Raw genomic sequence first — 15,905 nt, forward strand, 5'->3', positions numbered from 1 at the left:
TTCATTTTGGCTAATTGGTTAAGTTAGAACAAAAAATACCAGACCCAGTAAATATCAACTTTTAGACCAGTGTTTTAAGAATGATGTTTGACCCATATAACTAATATTATTAAATATCAGAAAAGGCTCTTTAAACAGATAATCATTGGGGAAAATGTATAAACTCTATGAGTATGTCTTGTATGTCACAGGCACTTGAAAAATGTTTTTAATTAGAAATGAATCCATTTTATGAGCTAACAAGCCAAATTATTTGGATACTTTAACTTTACAAAACTTTTTTTTTAACCATTATGTATCAGAAGCTCACAGAGGTATAAAGGATAAGTGCTGAATTCAGATTAAAAAAACAACCAAGTTTGAACCCTGCCTCTCTTGCTCAATCACTTAATAGCTGCATAGGCCTGGGTAACTTTTTTTTTAAATTAAATTTTATGTTTATTTTTAGTTTTCATCATTCATTTCCACAAGATTTTGAGTTACAAATTTTCTCCCCGTCTTTCTCCTACCCACCACCCCCAAACAGCAATCCCACCATATACCCCCTCCCCTGATATGCTCTCTTCTATATCTTCCCCCATCCCCCCTCCAACTTTCCAGTAGGGCAAGATGGATCTATGTACCCCAGTGCCTGTATATCTTATTTCAAGTCTGGGTAACTCTGTTGGCCTCAGTTTCCTTATTTATAAAATGAGGATAATTATACCACCTCCCTCACAGGATTTTTCCAAGGATCCAATGAGAAAATACATGAAGTGCTTTGCAAACCTTAAAGAGTTAACCAATGAATGTATTATTTAAGTTAAATGCCTCTTCAAAGTAGCACCAGGATGGACATTTTTGAGGCCAAAATTTGTTGGGATCATGGGATAAAGGCAAGAAAACATCAGAATGATAGGGACATTTGATGGGAAAAGAAACAAAGGCTTATTGATGGAAGGGCTGGGAACACAGCACAAGTCTAGAGATACCATGCATGTAAACATAGACTGTGGGGAAACCTTAGAAGACTTGAGAATTCCTTAAATTGCTCAGTTTCTTGGTGGGGGGCGGGGGAGAGGTTCAACAGAAAAAAAAAAAGTTGGAGAAACATTGATCTTAAGCCAGCCATCCTACAAAGGCAAATGTTCAGAAATAACTTCACATGAGGGCAGCCACAAGGAAGTACAAACTCCCACCTACAATAATGTGTTTTTTTCAATGGTTATTTCCTCCTGGCTATCTAATATTTTCTTCATTTGGGCAAAGCTCATTTGGAAGTAGGAGCTGCTCACTTGCACATCCTAAATGACTACCAATTTTCTTGGGAAAACTGCTTTCCTTTAAAAATCCTTTTTCCCTTTGGATGCATATCATCATCACTCTAAGGCACAGAAACCAAACCGTATCCTTCCTCTCTCTTTCCATCTGTCCCACAAAATTTCTAGAGAGCAATGAGCAGAGATCAAAGTCAACTGAATAAACAATACAAAACCAAACACTTCTCTCATTCATGCCAGCAGGAGGCAGGGCATCTTTGCACTCTCAGAGCACCAAAAGGCAAAGTTGTCTCAGCAAATGCAAAGATGGGCAGTATAAGGACTCCTTTTCTGCCATGCCGCTACATACAGGATCATAGACTTCAAGATGAAAGGTACCTCAGAAGTCATATATAGTTCAACACCTTCACTTTACAGATAAGTATATTGAGGTCTATGTAAGCTGACTTGCCCAAGGTCACACAGGTTATGTCAAAGACAACATTTGAACTCAGGACTTCTGACATCAGCCCCAGTGTTACTCCCAGTATACCACACTGCAGATTTACAATCATCTAAGACTTACCCCAACATAGAACCTAGCATAGAATTGGTGTTTAACAAATATTTGCTTACTAGTTTACTGTCATTTGATTTAAAGGCAAAGAAAATTCAGAAAAGAAATGAGGAGAGAGTTCATTTATTTCACAATCAGTTTCAGTAAAGCAGAATGTCCTGTATACAAACTGGAATAATGTGATGTTTCTTATAAATAAATGAAATTTTTATACAAACCAAATATTTCAAATGTATAAGGGGAAGTTATAAAAGAATCCTTTAGTAATAAGAATAACTACTTTCTAATTTACAATTCATAAATATTTCTATTTTGGGTTCTCTTAAAGTAGACATAGCTATAAGTCACTGCAGGTTTTGCCTTACACATCTCTCCTCCCAACTTAAATCTGTGGGCAAGGATGTTCTGGAAAAACACCATAATGAATCCTTTAAGTAAAAAAAAGAGATGATATCTTATACTCCTATCTTTCAAAGTCTCACATTTTTGTGTAAGTTATTAATCAAATTATAATATTTTTAAAAAACACAAGATAAGTGGTTTCCTTTTGGAAATCTTGTCACTGTGCCTATAGCAAAAGTTTCCCAGTAATCAAATTACTTTACTGTGGATAGGATAAGCAGATAACATGCATAGCCTATAAGAAATTAATATCATTTTTATTAAAATGTATATAATAAAAGTGGATTTTATCTGATATCCCATCTACTAGAAATTTATATTAATATACTGGACCAGAGTGATAACTGAAGTTCAAAACCCTCACCCTGAGGCAAAGAAAGATACTAAAGAAAGATTAAATTCTATTCAGCAGAATTTTCACAATGAGTATATTTGAATGCATCTTTGTAATTCGATAACCAATGAATAGTATGTATACAAAGAAAGTTGGAAGCAAATTTTGGAAGGCATTTAAATTCTAGGCTGAATATTTTACAGAAATTTGATTCATATTAACCAGTCCCACCCCATCCAATCCCATATCCTCCACACAGCTGCCAAAATATTCTTTCTAAGCCAGGGGTCTAATTGTGTCACTCTGATCAAAAATCATCAATTGCTCCCTATTGCCTTCAGGATCAAATACAAAAATATTCACCCTACAGTCTGGCTACAATTTACCTCCAGACATTCAAGATCATACCGCCTTCACACATTTGAGGTTCAAACCCAACTGTCTACCTTGCATTCAATCTTTCGGCCCTTGTACCTTGGCCCTGACCATTCCTTATTCCTAGAATGCCCCCTCCTCTCCTCATCTCTGCCTCTTAGAAATTTTAGCTTCTCAAAAGGTTTGGGCATCACCCCCTATGAGAAGTCTTCCTGACTCCTGCCATGTGCAGAAGGAGGTTGGATCAGCTCTGTTTGGCTCCAGACAGCAGAACCAGGAGTAATGGGTAGATGGTGCCAAGAGGCAAATTAAGGATTGATGGGGTGGGGGGACTTTCTACATTGAGACGTGGTGGGGTCCCCCTCCTTGGAGGTCTTGGAACTGAGGCAGCAGAACTATTTGTCTCAGGTGTGCTATGGAGGGGATCATTGACCTACCTTATCCTCCAGCCCTCAAATTCTGTGATGTTCCTGGTTAGTGAAAATCCCACTCCAAAACTTGTTAGTCATCTAGGTGGTACAAGGGGGACTGAGCTTCCAGGTCTGGAATCAGGGACCTGAGTTCAAGTACAGCCTCAGATACTTACTATCTCTGTGACCCCAGGGCAAGTCACACCTCTGTTTGCCTCAGTTTCCTCATCTGTAAAATGAGGATAATGACAGCACCCACCTTAAAGAGTTGTGAGGATCAAATTAATTGTAAAACACTTTCAACTGTTCCTGGCACATAGTAAGCATTATATATAAATGTTATCAATATTAATCTGTGTATACATTATATCCCCCAGTAAAATATATACTCCTCCTTTGCCAGCAGGGCTATTATATGGCAGGGAGAGAGGAAGAAGAGGAGGAAGGGGAGGTTGTTTTTAATATTCCCAGTACAATGAGCAGTAATTTTCATACAGTAGGCACTTAATAAATGTTTACTGAACTGGCTATGATAATTAATCAACCAGACTATTTCTCTAACCATTATAACAAATTGTGTTTACTGTACTTTCCCCCAAACTCCACAATTTAAAGGAAGTATTTTTATAATTTTGAACAGTTAAAGTGTTCAATGCCATGTTTTGGTAGCTGTATTAAGAAACTATAAGAAACAAGGCCCTAATCACTTCTGCTGTGTACAGTAATGCCTTTAACATGAGCCAAAGTAAGAGTAAAGAAATATCTGCCCTAATCAGGATCTAACTAATGGGTTAGTACTTAGGAGATGCGTCTGATGTTCTGGGTATCTCATTTCCAAAAAGATAGAAATAAACTGGAGGGAATTGAGATGGCATAAACAACAATGATTAAGGAGTTAGAGGGACTGGCATGTGATGGAAAAGTGAAAAACAGAATTTGTATAGCTTGGCTAAGGCAAAGCATGAGAGAAACATGATAACTACATACACAAGGGACCAAAGAGAAGGAGAAAGAAATTATTCAGTGATTCAAAGGATCTTAAGTAAAAGAAATGAGATAGAGACTATACGATCTCAGGGGAAAGGATTTTTACAGGATAAACAACTTAAAGACGGAGAGTTTCTGACTTGACACGACAAACGTGGAAAGTGTATTTATAAAAGCACCCTACCAATGTTTCATGTCTCAATTCAGCCTTGAAAACAAGCAAATATGCACCAAATCCAGGGATTTAAAGAAACCAGGTTACCACATAATAAGAAACTTAGACAACGCCACTTTTTCAAGTTCTTTTTTTGTTTCTTTGATTGATTTTCATGAGATACTCTTTTGGTAATGATAAATAAACTAGCATTTATATATGGCTTGAAAGCCATACTTTATATGTGTTATCTCATTTAATCTTCACAACAACCCTGGGAGGCACGTGCTCTTATTATCCTCAATTTGCAGATGAGAAAACGAAGGCAGACAGACATTAAGTGACTTGTCCTGGATCACACAACAAGGAACTGCATGAGAACAGATTTGAATTCAGGTCTTCCTGGCTTCAGGTCCATCTTTCTATCCATCTTACCCTCTAGCAGCCTAGTAGTACTACTTTGAGATATTTCTACTATAAGGAGACACTTCAGATAAGTCTTGGCTTAACAGCATTGAGACAGGCTGGATTATTTAGAGGCAATAGTAAGCCACTGGAGTTTAGAATATGGAACTGACATGGTGAAATCTGACACAGTGAACTTAAAAGTTTATTTAAAAATTTTAATCTGTTGGAATGACAGGTTTTAAAGTTAATAGGAGCTAGGAGATAGTCTCATCCAACTTCTCCAATAAACAGAGAAGGATACTGGGCCTGGAGGTTGACCTGTCCAAGATCTTACGGGTGATCAGTAGCAAAACTGGTATTCAAACCCAGGCCTTCTGAGTCTAAAAACACCCTTTTTCCCTCTCTGCTATCTACACAATAATACCTGTTGTTTATGATTAGTTTTAGAGTGCAGGCATAGAAAGTACTTTATAAACATTAGATAGTGAAACTGTCCAGAGTAGGAACTGTTCTAGGACTTTCCATGGTTCCTCATTGATATAGGATAAAATGTAAACTGCTTAGCCTGGCATTTAAGGCACTCCATAATCTGGGTACCACCTGCCTTTCAAAACTTATCTCATACTGGTCCCCTTCATTAACTCTACATTTGTTTTTTTTTTTAAATTCAATTTTTAATTTATTAATTTGTTTCCTTTCAGTTTACAGGATTCAATTCCACAATTCCTTGAATTTCACGTTTTGTCCCCCTCCTTCCCCTCCCCCCCCATGGCGTCTTATAATCAAGTATAGGATCTGTAAATACTTTCACATTATACAATGGTCAGGTTATAAGGATGGATTATACCAGCTGGAATGAAAAATGGTAAAGAGGACATAAAATCAAATAAGAGAACGAAAAAGATCAGGTATTTTGCTTCCACCTGGATATAAATTTAGTTCTTTCTAGTTCTTTCTCTGGATGCACGTTTTTCTCTCCATCATGCGTCTTTTGGGATTGACTTATATCCCTGCATTGTTGAGAAGAGTCCAGTCTATCAAAGTTGGTCATCACACATACGTTGTGTCTGTAATTGTGTACAAATTCCTCCTGGTTCTACTCTTCTCACTCAGCATCAGTTCTTTTAAGCCTCTCCAGGTAAATATGAAGACCGCCTGCTCCTAACTCTACATTTCTGCTAAAATGAAGAATTATCCACTCTCTCATCTTGATACTTCCCACAAGTGTGCATTCACAAAAACCACTCAGCTCCATGCCCCCATTCATAGAATGGCCTTCCTCTTCATCTCAGAATCGTCTCGCTAATCTCCCAAGGCTCATCCCAGATTCCACCTTCTCTCTGAAACTTACTCTGATGCATCTAATTGTTAAGGTTATCTTCTTTCTCTGCTATCCTTGTATTGTGCTCCTGTATAACTGGAGAGGCTGGAAGCACAGAAAACTTCACTTAAACTTTGATGGTACCCAAGAGATAACACTGCAGAGTAGATACAGCACTAGAATCAAGGGACCTGGATCTGAATACCAGTTCTGATCCAGTGTGTAACCATGAACAAGTCACTTAACTGATGGGCCTCAGTTTCCTCATTTGTAAAATGGAGCCTAATAAAACTGCACTAAGACCTCAAAGGGTTCTTGTGAGGAAAGCACTTTGTAAATGATAAAACCTAGAATAAATGTGTTACTATAAATTTTTAAAAGAAAAAAAATGTTAAGGGATTTAACCACTATCACATAGAAGGAGTCTAAACTGGCTTATTTCCCATACCAGATTTCCCCAATATGCTATGCTGCCTTCAGGGCTCTGTCTTTGTAAAGTGTTCTAAGAGGCTGTGAAAAGCTCTCTGCAGATTCTTAGGGGAAAAAAATACATCCTTCTTTACTCCATCTATTGCTATTATTCCCTGTCTGGCACTGGCTTCCATTTGGTCCCTCCACACAATCTGTCTACTGTTAGCATGAGATCATCCCCTTTTTGTGGCTATTGCCATCTCTGCAACTGCCTTCCTTCTTCCAGGCTCCCCATCTCATGGCAAACAGGCTAAAAACATCTGGTCTCCCTTTACCTTTGCAAACCACAGGAGAAGATGACAGGCAATGTCCATAATTATGAAATAGTCAAATGAGACCATTTGTATGTAACTGTCTAAATGATAGGAAACAAAAGTTGTTCAGTAAAAATTAAGTAAATTTTAAAACTAATCAAAAATTAATTAAGAAATTAATTCAGTGCAACAAATGTGTTCAGTTCCTGCAAGATGCTCAGCACTATGCTAAAAAATGAGGGAAATTTTGAAATGTCAGTTAAGATACAGCACCCTCCCATTATGGAGATGACCCATTAGACCTCTGGACTTGGTGTCAAAATATGCGATACGGGGTAAGTCACTTAACTCAGCCTGAGTTTTCTCAGCTGCAAAATGGGAATAATAACAGCACCGATCTCTCAGGGCAGTTATGAGGACTGAATGAGGTAACATATGCAAAACCCTTTTGCAAACCTTAAAAGCCCTTTATAAATGCTAGCTATTATCATTCTTAATAGGTGAGTACGAGATGCATCTAGACAAGTATGATGTAGAATTTAAAAGTAATATATAATCATGAAGTAGTTAAAAGAATACCGGCTTTTACAGTCAGAAACACTGTATTCAAATCCCAGTTCTGCCTCTTCCTGTGTGACCTTGGGCAAGTGACTTAACCTCTCTAATCTTCAATTTCCTCAACTGTAAAATGAGAGTTGGGCTATAGAGATGACCTCTAAGATCCCTCCCACCTCTAAAAAAATCTCTAAGAATAAAATGCTACATGAAACTTGAGTCACAGTGAAAGGGTCATTGGACTATCAAAGACAGACTGCGTGAAGGCATTTAATCTGGGCTTTAAAGAATGGGGAGGATTTTAACAGGAAAAGAAAGGAGTAGGGAAGGCATGCCAGGCCTAAGGATCAGTGCAAGAAATGCCAGAAAAGCATAGTAAATGTATGGGGGGAGGGGCACAGAAAAGTAGTACACACCTAGGTATAGCAGAGGCTACGCTGGGTGGTATAATATGAAATAAAATTGGAAAAACTCAGGTGGTACCAGATTGTACAAGGCATTAAATGAGAGAGGAGAGAATTGGAACTTGATTTGCTAGGAAATGAGGAAGCACTGAAGGGTTCTAGGGGCCAGAGAGATGAAATGACCAGTTCAGTGAATAAAATTAATCCGACAGTGATGTAAAAGGTACATCAGACCAGAACGGGAGTGGGAGGGAGGAAAATGAGAGGCTAAAACAGATTAGGAGGTTACTGCAATAGTCTTGGCACATGGTGACAGAAGCCTGACTAGCAGCAGGACTACAGAGGATCACAGGAGCATAGATTTAAAACTAGAAACAACCTTAGAAGACATATAGCTCAACCTCTTTATTTTACAAATAAAGAAACAGGCCCAGAGAAAGCAACCCACCCTGAGTCAAGGATGTCTGATTTTAATGCAGGTCAACAGCCCTGACCAGAAGACCTTAAAGGTATTGATTGGCTAGAGGGATGGGAATGGTGTGAGTAGGGGGCAAAGATGAGAAAATACATGTACACTGGAGGGCAGGGAGATGGTCACATAAGTGAGGAATATAAGACTGAAACAACTGTGCATAACTAAAGGACAAAAATAAATTTACTGTCACTCATCTCAAATATCCAAGCAAAGAATGACAGAATCTTAGAGGTCAGAGGATCATAAATCTCACTCAGTCCCAACCTACCTTTCCAGTCTTATGACATATTACTCCCCTTCCTGTTCTCTACAGTCTGGCCAGATTGGAATTCTTGCTTCTCCTTATCCACATTATTCCATATCCCATCTCTGTATCATTTCACTGAGTTGTCCTGATTCTTAATTATTCCCTCTCGACTTCCGCCTCTCTGAATCTCTGGCAGCTGAAGTTCCACTTCTACATGAACCCTTCCCTGTCTTCCCAGCTGTGGATGCCTTCCATCCTCCCTCCATCCCATCCAATTACCTTGGATCTACCTTTACATACATATGTGTTTCCCAAATAGAATGGAAACTCCATGAGGTCAAAGACTATGTTTTTGGTTGTTGTTTTATCTCAGACTTGAGCCTGGAACATAGTTGGCACTTAAATTATTGTTGAAAAATAAAATGAAATAAATGTTTGTTGATTAATTGGAAGATTCTGAGCTAGAAAGAACCTTACATTTATCTAGTCTCATTCCCTCATTTTACATATGAAAAACAGGCACAGAAAGTGGTTTGCCTAAAATCTCAAAAGATCTTAGAGGGTCATGGAGTCTAACTCATATAAACATGACGATACCCGGGTACTTTGTTCTAAATAAGCAATATCATGGCAACCACTTGGCATCAAATTACCATAATAATAGTACTTGTTCTCTAAATATACATTATAAACCCCTTTCTTCTGGAGGTGCTCATCATCTCATATATTCTCCTGTCATTTTTATCTTAGCTTCAAACTAACAATAATAACAATAAATAGCTTTTATGTAGCATTTTAAGGTTTTCAAAGCACACTACAAATATTATCTCATTTGATCTTCATAACTATGGGAGTTAGATATCCCCAGGTAGGTATCCACATTTTTAAGTGACTTGTAGAGGGTCACAATACAATAAGGGCCTTAAGGAGAGATTTGAACTCAAGTCTTCCTGTCTCCAGTTTCTGTACTCCAAACACTGTATCATTGAGTTGCCTACATTTGTGTCCTCTTCAGTAAAATCAGAGGGTTATGCTACATGGCCTCCAAGATCCCCCTTCCAGTTCTAAACCCTAAACTTTCAATTATAATTAATTTGTCCATTTCATGGAGAAAGAGAACATCAGAGTTCCTCGCCCACAATATATGGTTATTAATTACTTGAGACTTCAACAGTTTATTGCTCCATCAAGAATGACAATCTCTCTCTTTTTCTGTCTCTCTCCCCCTCCATATAAGTAGATAGATACAGATGTGTAGATATAGATACATATAAAAGTATACCAGAAAGCAAAGAAGATTGTCCCAGACACCACCTTGTGAGAGCACCCTAACATCAACAAGTCAACCACACAAAAATAAAAGAATGAATGAATCATCCTGAAGGACAGGTTCATTGAACAATTCCAATCAGTCCAACAATGAACAAAATAAGAAATACTAAAGGCCTGGGAAAATACCCAAAACGAACCTGGGCCAAGCAACTGAATGTGTGCAACAGTCTGAGGAGGAGTTCACTCAGGATCAAGCTACAAGGGGGAATGAATAATAATAATCAATGATAATAATAACTAATTGACAATAATTAATAACGCAACATTTTAAGATCTGCAAAGTGCTTTGTGCATTATTTCATTTGACACTCCTGGGAGAGTGGTGCCATTATTATCCCCATTTTACAGCTGAGGAAACTGAAGCAAACGGATGTTAGGTCATTTGCCCAAAGACACACAACTATTAAGTATCTGAGGTCAAATCTGAATTCAGGTCTTCTTGACTTCAGGCTCAGTACGCTACATACACACTGCTCTATCTATCTGCCTCTGTAACTAGAATTTACATAACATTTTAAGGTTTGTGAAGCATTTAACAAATATGATCTCATTTTATCTCCACAACAACCTTGGAAGGTAGATGCTATTCCTAACCCCATTTTACTGAGACAAAGAGAGGTCAAGTGATTTGCCCAGAGTCACAGAAGTGTCTGAGGCAGCATTTGAAGTCAGATCCTCCTAATTCCAAGTCCAGAGCTCTAACACTGAGATAAAATAGATTTTTGGGGGGAGGCTGGGCAATTAGGGTTAAGTGACTTGCCCAAGGTCACACAGCTAGTCCATGTCAAGTGTCTGAGGCTGGATTTGAACTTAGGTTCTCCTGATTCCATTCACTGACTTTATTCACTGCGCCACCTAGCTGCCCTTAAAATAGATTTTTTTTTAAGAGAAAAAAAATGGAATGTCTTGGAAAATATTTCCTAAGCGTGCATATTTTGGTTTAAAAAAAAAGCCTTAAACCTCACTGAATTAATCCCCATAATATGGAGGTGTAATTTTATTAATACTGGGTTACAGAGGGCCTAATTGAGACAAAGTCACCAAATGACTTGCCCAAGGCCATTCAGGGATTTCCTCTGGTTCAGTCCAACACAGAAAATCTTCAGAAACTCATAACTTTTCATATTCTGAGTCTGAAACTGGGATGTTCAAAATCCTGAATGAGAATATTTATCTCCTATGTCTCTTGCCAAGTTTTCATCAACTCTTTCCCCATCCACCCATCTGGATGCTTCAGAGACAACTGCAAGCCTAAGACAAATTTAATTCTGAGTCACAGTTGAGCAGGCCCAGCAGACAGGGAGCTTTTATAAACAGAGATTCAGCCCCCCTCCTCTCTTTTTTTGCCTGCTGACTTTTCAATTTGATGTCTCTAAAATGATCTATGTTAGAAAGCTAAATTTCATGAAAAGAATGTCCAATAAAGCCATTAATTTTATTTTTAGCTCATATGGCTGCAATTTCTGCCAGGAGCCTTTTCATTCCAAGAAAATTCAGAGCGGCTAAGGCACCTGGATTCACTTCAGGGTCTCTGCTCCATGAACTATTACATTCCACACATAGTTTCCCAACACAAATACTAAACGTCTGCTCCCTAGTTCTTAGCTCACTCACTGTCTGTACAGCTTTCCCTCCCCTTTGATGTGAAAAAAAAAAAAGATTTCACTTTACAACGTTGTTCTAGATTAGGCTTTAAGGGAGAGAAAAAAAAAGAAAAGGAAGGGGCGAGTGACAAATTCACCAGTGTCCTTATGCAATAACGACTTTGGAATCGATTTTGATTCCACCAATACTCTATGAGCTTAATAACTCTGCCTAAATTCTGTTCCCCTAAATAAAATACTTAGGGTCAAGGAATGAATCCCAGTTCTCAGGGGAACCCCCTCTTCTCCCGGCTGAGCCATTTGTTGATTCTTATGCAAGAGTTACAAAAACCAGATTCCCCAAACATTCCTCATTTTTCCTTTTTCCTTCTTAGTTTCCCAGTGCATTTCATTAAATACCCACACTCTCATTAGTCATGTTTTTATGTTGTTTTGCTATTTCCAACAACTCTCCACCCCCTCCTGCCCTTCCATCAAGATTTCTAGGGTCTTAATAGCCAGTCATACAGCTACCCCCTACTGAATAATTATAGTTTCTGATCAATTAATCTAATCACCTTTTCACAGATTTTTATCCGCTTACAGATGCAAATCTCCCTCAAAGTTTCCTAGGGAAAGGGTAGAGCTGGGCATAACTTGAGAACCGGTGGGCTCTCTCCTGGGCAAATCCAAGGCCCCTGGAAACAACTTCCATCAGCAAAGTGGACTAGTCAACTGTTATAAAAAAAAAAGGAGAAGTGGCACCATTTCTTCATCTTCTTTACGGAAAGCAACCTCGTTCCTCCTCCCTTCAAATTGTCAGTAGCTGGGGCTAATAGTGTCCTGCCAAAATCAAGTCTGAAAAGTTCAGAATGGTAAATTGTAAAGGCTAAGAGGGCACGCACAGCATGCAGTTCTTTGGAAAGTCATTTTTTATGTATATTTTGAGGGGTTGAGGAAGTATTTGAAACTCAGAGAAAAAAATTATTCCATCGTCCCAGGGAATGATTCATTTCAAACCTAACTGTAAAGTAAGTGAATTCATAGATGTCCTTGGAGGATTTTTCCTTGAGGAACTACAAGGCTTCTGCCTCGTGCAGAATACTGGGATATGCACATCTCCATCCAAACTCAAAGTGACAAGCAATGAAAAGAAGAAATTCCAACCCCAGGCAAAAGCAGCAGGTGGGAAAAATACTCCATTTATGTAAAACTAATCCAGGAATAAGCTCTCCCTCTACTTAGAAGCTGCCACCTGAAGAATGTGACTCCTCTCTACCAAATGCTAACAGGCAAGGAGTATTTTCACTTGCAATTTAAGTAATAATGATTCACAAGAATCGAGTTTTTGCAAAACACTGGCAAAATAATAACCTTTTTATAAAATTAACTATAGCAAGTATTATCCGTTCTCAGATGAGGAAACAATGGCTCCATGATCATATAGAATCATAGGTATAGAGTTGGAAAAGACACTGGAGGTCACTGAGGAAATAACTCCTTATGTTACAGGTGAGGAAACTGAGGCCCAGGGAGGACAAAGTAGTTGAATTAAGAATGCGTATGACTTAATGGATCTGGCCAACTGTGGAGGTATGAGCACACAAGATGGTGGTTGTGTTAATGAGGACATAGGAGAAATTGTGTTCATCTTTGTAATTCCCTAACAAAGGAAAACAGCCACCTCAAAACTGTTTATATAGATATCTGAAATCTCACTAATATTAGGGAAACTTAATAACAGCATATTTCAAATATGTTCCATATACCCTTATGTCATTTTCCCTGCCCAGCATATTATCAATACACTTTACCCCAATGGTTTCATAAAATGTACTTTGTAGTCACTGCTTATTCAGTACCTGCAAAAAAAAAAAAAACACTTCTATTCAGCCCCTTGGTATTGCTTCAGTAGAGTAAGAGTGAGTAGCAATTAGCCACCTACTATATATAAATTAAGTGGAACAAAGCAAGCAAACAATTACTTTTTCAGCCATCTTAAACTATATATCAAAAGCAACCAAATGGCACTTTGGATAAAGGGAGGGAGGGAGAAATAAGGAACTAATTTACATCTTTTTCTTTCTAACCCAATCCTTTATCCTGCATGAGGACTTCATCATCATAAGGTAACCATTTTCCAGAAACTCACTAAAGGGCAATCGGGACTTCAAAGGCCCATCTATCAATAAACAACACATTAAGAAAGACCCAACAGACACAACAGACATGTCCTGAATTAGGGACACTAAACAAAGCCCACGTTCTCCTCCCCAAAGAGGAACCTCAAATATTTCCCTGTCTCACTGCTGTTACTCTAACATGTCTGCCTGACTCTGGGGGTAGTTGGCAAGTGGAGTTTGGTAAACTGTCAAGCCCCATGTAAAAGGTGAGTTACTTAGGGAGGAACTATGGATACTCTGAAAAATGCAGTTCAAGAAAGAGAGATAAAAGTCACTGGAAAATAATGGTTGAAAGAAGGGGGGGGGGGATGTTCTGTGTTGAGTCCTGATTAAATCCCAGTAGGGTTTATATAAATGTTGTTTCTTCCCATTGTAAGAGACAGGTTAAGGCAAGGGGACTGGGTCAGATAAACACCTTACTCACCCTTTAAAAATGAAGAAAAGCAATTAAAAAAAACCCACAACTAGGCACATTTTGTTGTACAGTCCTTTCAGTCTCGTCTGACTTTGTTGACCCCATTTAGGGTTTTGCCATTTCCTTCTCCAGCTCATTTTACAGATGAGGAAACTGAGGCAAACAGGGTTAAGTGGCTTGCCAACTACTAAGTGTCTGAAACCAAAGGTGAACTCAGGAAGATACTAAAGGCACATTACAAATCTACTTAACCTGTCTTTTCAGTGGATAGACAGACAAGACTTACCTCGATCACTTATTTCCCACTCCTCTCTAGCCAAGATCCTCTTCCAAAAGGACAGGATCAATTTCTACTCTTCTATTTCAAAATAAAAACAAAACAACTAAATTCTTCTGTTGGAGGAAAAAAAAAGCTTTACCTTTACCTTTATTCTCAATTCTGCCTCTTATTTCTGTATTGTTCACTGCATTCTAGAAATTTAATCTCAGTCTCTTCACCAAAGAGAAAAATACTAATCTTGCTTCACTTCTCCAGCAAAAAAGAAAAAAAAAAAAGCACTGAAATTTCCAAGTATATACACAGACAGAAATAAATAGCAACAGTCTCACAGAACTTCAGATAGCCATCTTCCCCAAAGCTTTGTTACTTTCCTAGCCTGAGGCTCAAAGGCCCCCCACACACTCAGATAATGGGAGGGCCCACCTATCTTTTCCAGACTGTAGGCCATAAATCCTCAATGGTGGCAGCTCTGTTCCAGACACTGCCACAGTTCAACCTTCTGTTCCGTTTTATAAACACCCTTCCTCGGTTTTTACTGTAGCCCCTCCCCGATTCAAGCTGTCCACCCCTACATCTCCTCTCCACTCCCACTCTGCCCTAAAGGCATATAGTTTGAACTCATTAAAATGATCCACTGGGTTTGCTGCATTCTCAGACGGTAAAAACTTTTGCCCAGACTACAAGCTACTAGAAAATGATAGGAGAGTGGGAGTGGGATGAGGAGGGCTTGAACAAATCTGATAATAAGTAACACAGGACAAAAAGTGGTTAACATACATGGAAGTATGTTATCTAACCTCTCACCTTTATAAAATTTTTCATTTCAGGGCAAAATAAACTCAAAACCACACTTTTAAAATTAGCTGGAAGACAAACAGACTTAATGGGGAAGTGGGGAGGTGAATCCTCAACTTGAAATCAGGAAAGCTGTTCTATTTGCTTTGCCACTGGCTTTCTGTATGACCCTGGGACAGTCATTTAACTGGGTGGAGGGAACCAATGAGATCCTTTCTGTAAAGTGCTTTACAAAGCTTAAATAACTAGATAAATACTAACTATTATTATCTCTGTAAAATGAAGGGGTTGCACTAAATCAGAGGCTTAATCAGGCATGCATGAACTTTGCCTTTGGGGGGTGGGGGTGGGAGATCAGGGTTAAGTGACTTGCCCAGGGTCACACAGCTAGTATGTGTCTGAGGCTGGATTTTAACTCAAATCCTCCTGATTCCAGGGCCAGTGCCCTATCCACGGTGCTACCTAGCTTCACCCCATGAACTTATTTTTTATTAATTTGATAAATCTGACACAATTGCTTTCCTTTGTGTAACCTATGTGTTATTTTCTGCATTTAAGCATATTATTATGAGTGAGAATCCATGAGCTTCTCTAGACTGCCAAAGGGATCCATGACCCCCCAAAGGGTAAGAAACCCTGTTTTAAGATGATCTCAAAGTTCCCTTCCAGATCTAAAACCCTATGATCACAACTTTTTTTTTTTTT

The 15,905-nt window shown here is 38.6% G+C and overlaps 1 protein-coding gene across 4 annotated transcripts in view; it reads right to left on the bottom strand.

Moving 5' to 3' along the window:
• SDC2 (syndecan 2) overlaps positions 1 to 15,905 on the bottom strand; it is a 141,902-nt gene that overhangs the window by 96,179 nt on the left and 29,818 nt on the right. The window contains exon 1 of one of the 4 annotated variants that reach the window (XM_069086590.1): positions 14,551 to 14,777. The exons of 2 other annotated variants lie outside the window; for them this stretch is intronic. The gene's annotated coding sequence lies outside the window, so the exon portion shown is untranslated. Of the gene's footprint in view, positions 1 to 14,411; positions 14,433 to 14,550; positions 14,778 to 15,905 lie in introns of those variants that run through there. One more of the 4 variants, XM_069086589.1, reaches the window with a different exon arrangement.

This window comes from Petaurus breviceps, unplaced genomic scaffold, assembly GCF_028583685.1.
Source record: "Petaurus breviceps papuanus isolate PSGF00001 unplaced genomic scaffold, PetGlider_PUasm1.0 179, whole genome shotgun sequence".
Taxonomy (NCBI): Eukaryota; Metazoa; Chordata; class Mammalia; order Diprotodontia; family Petauridae; genus Petaurus; species Petaurus breviceps.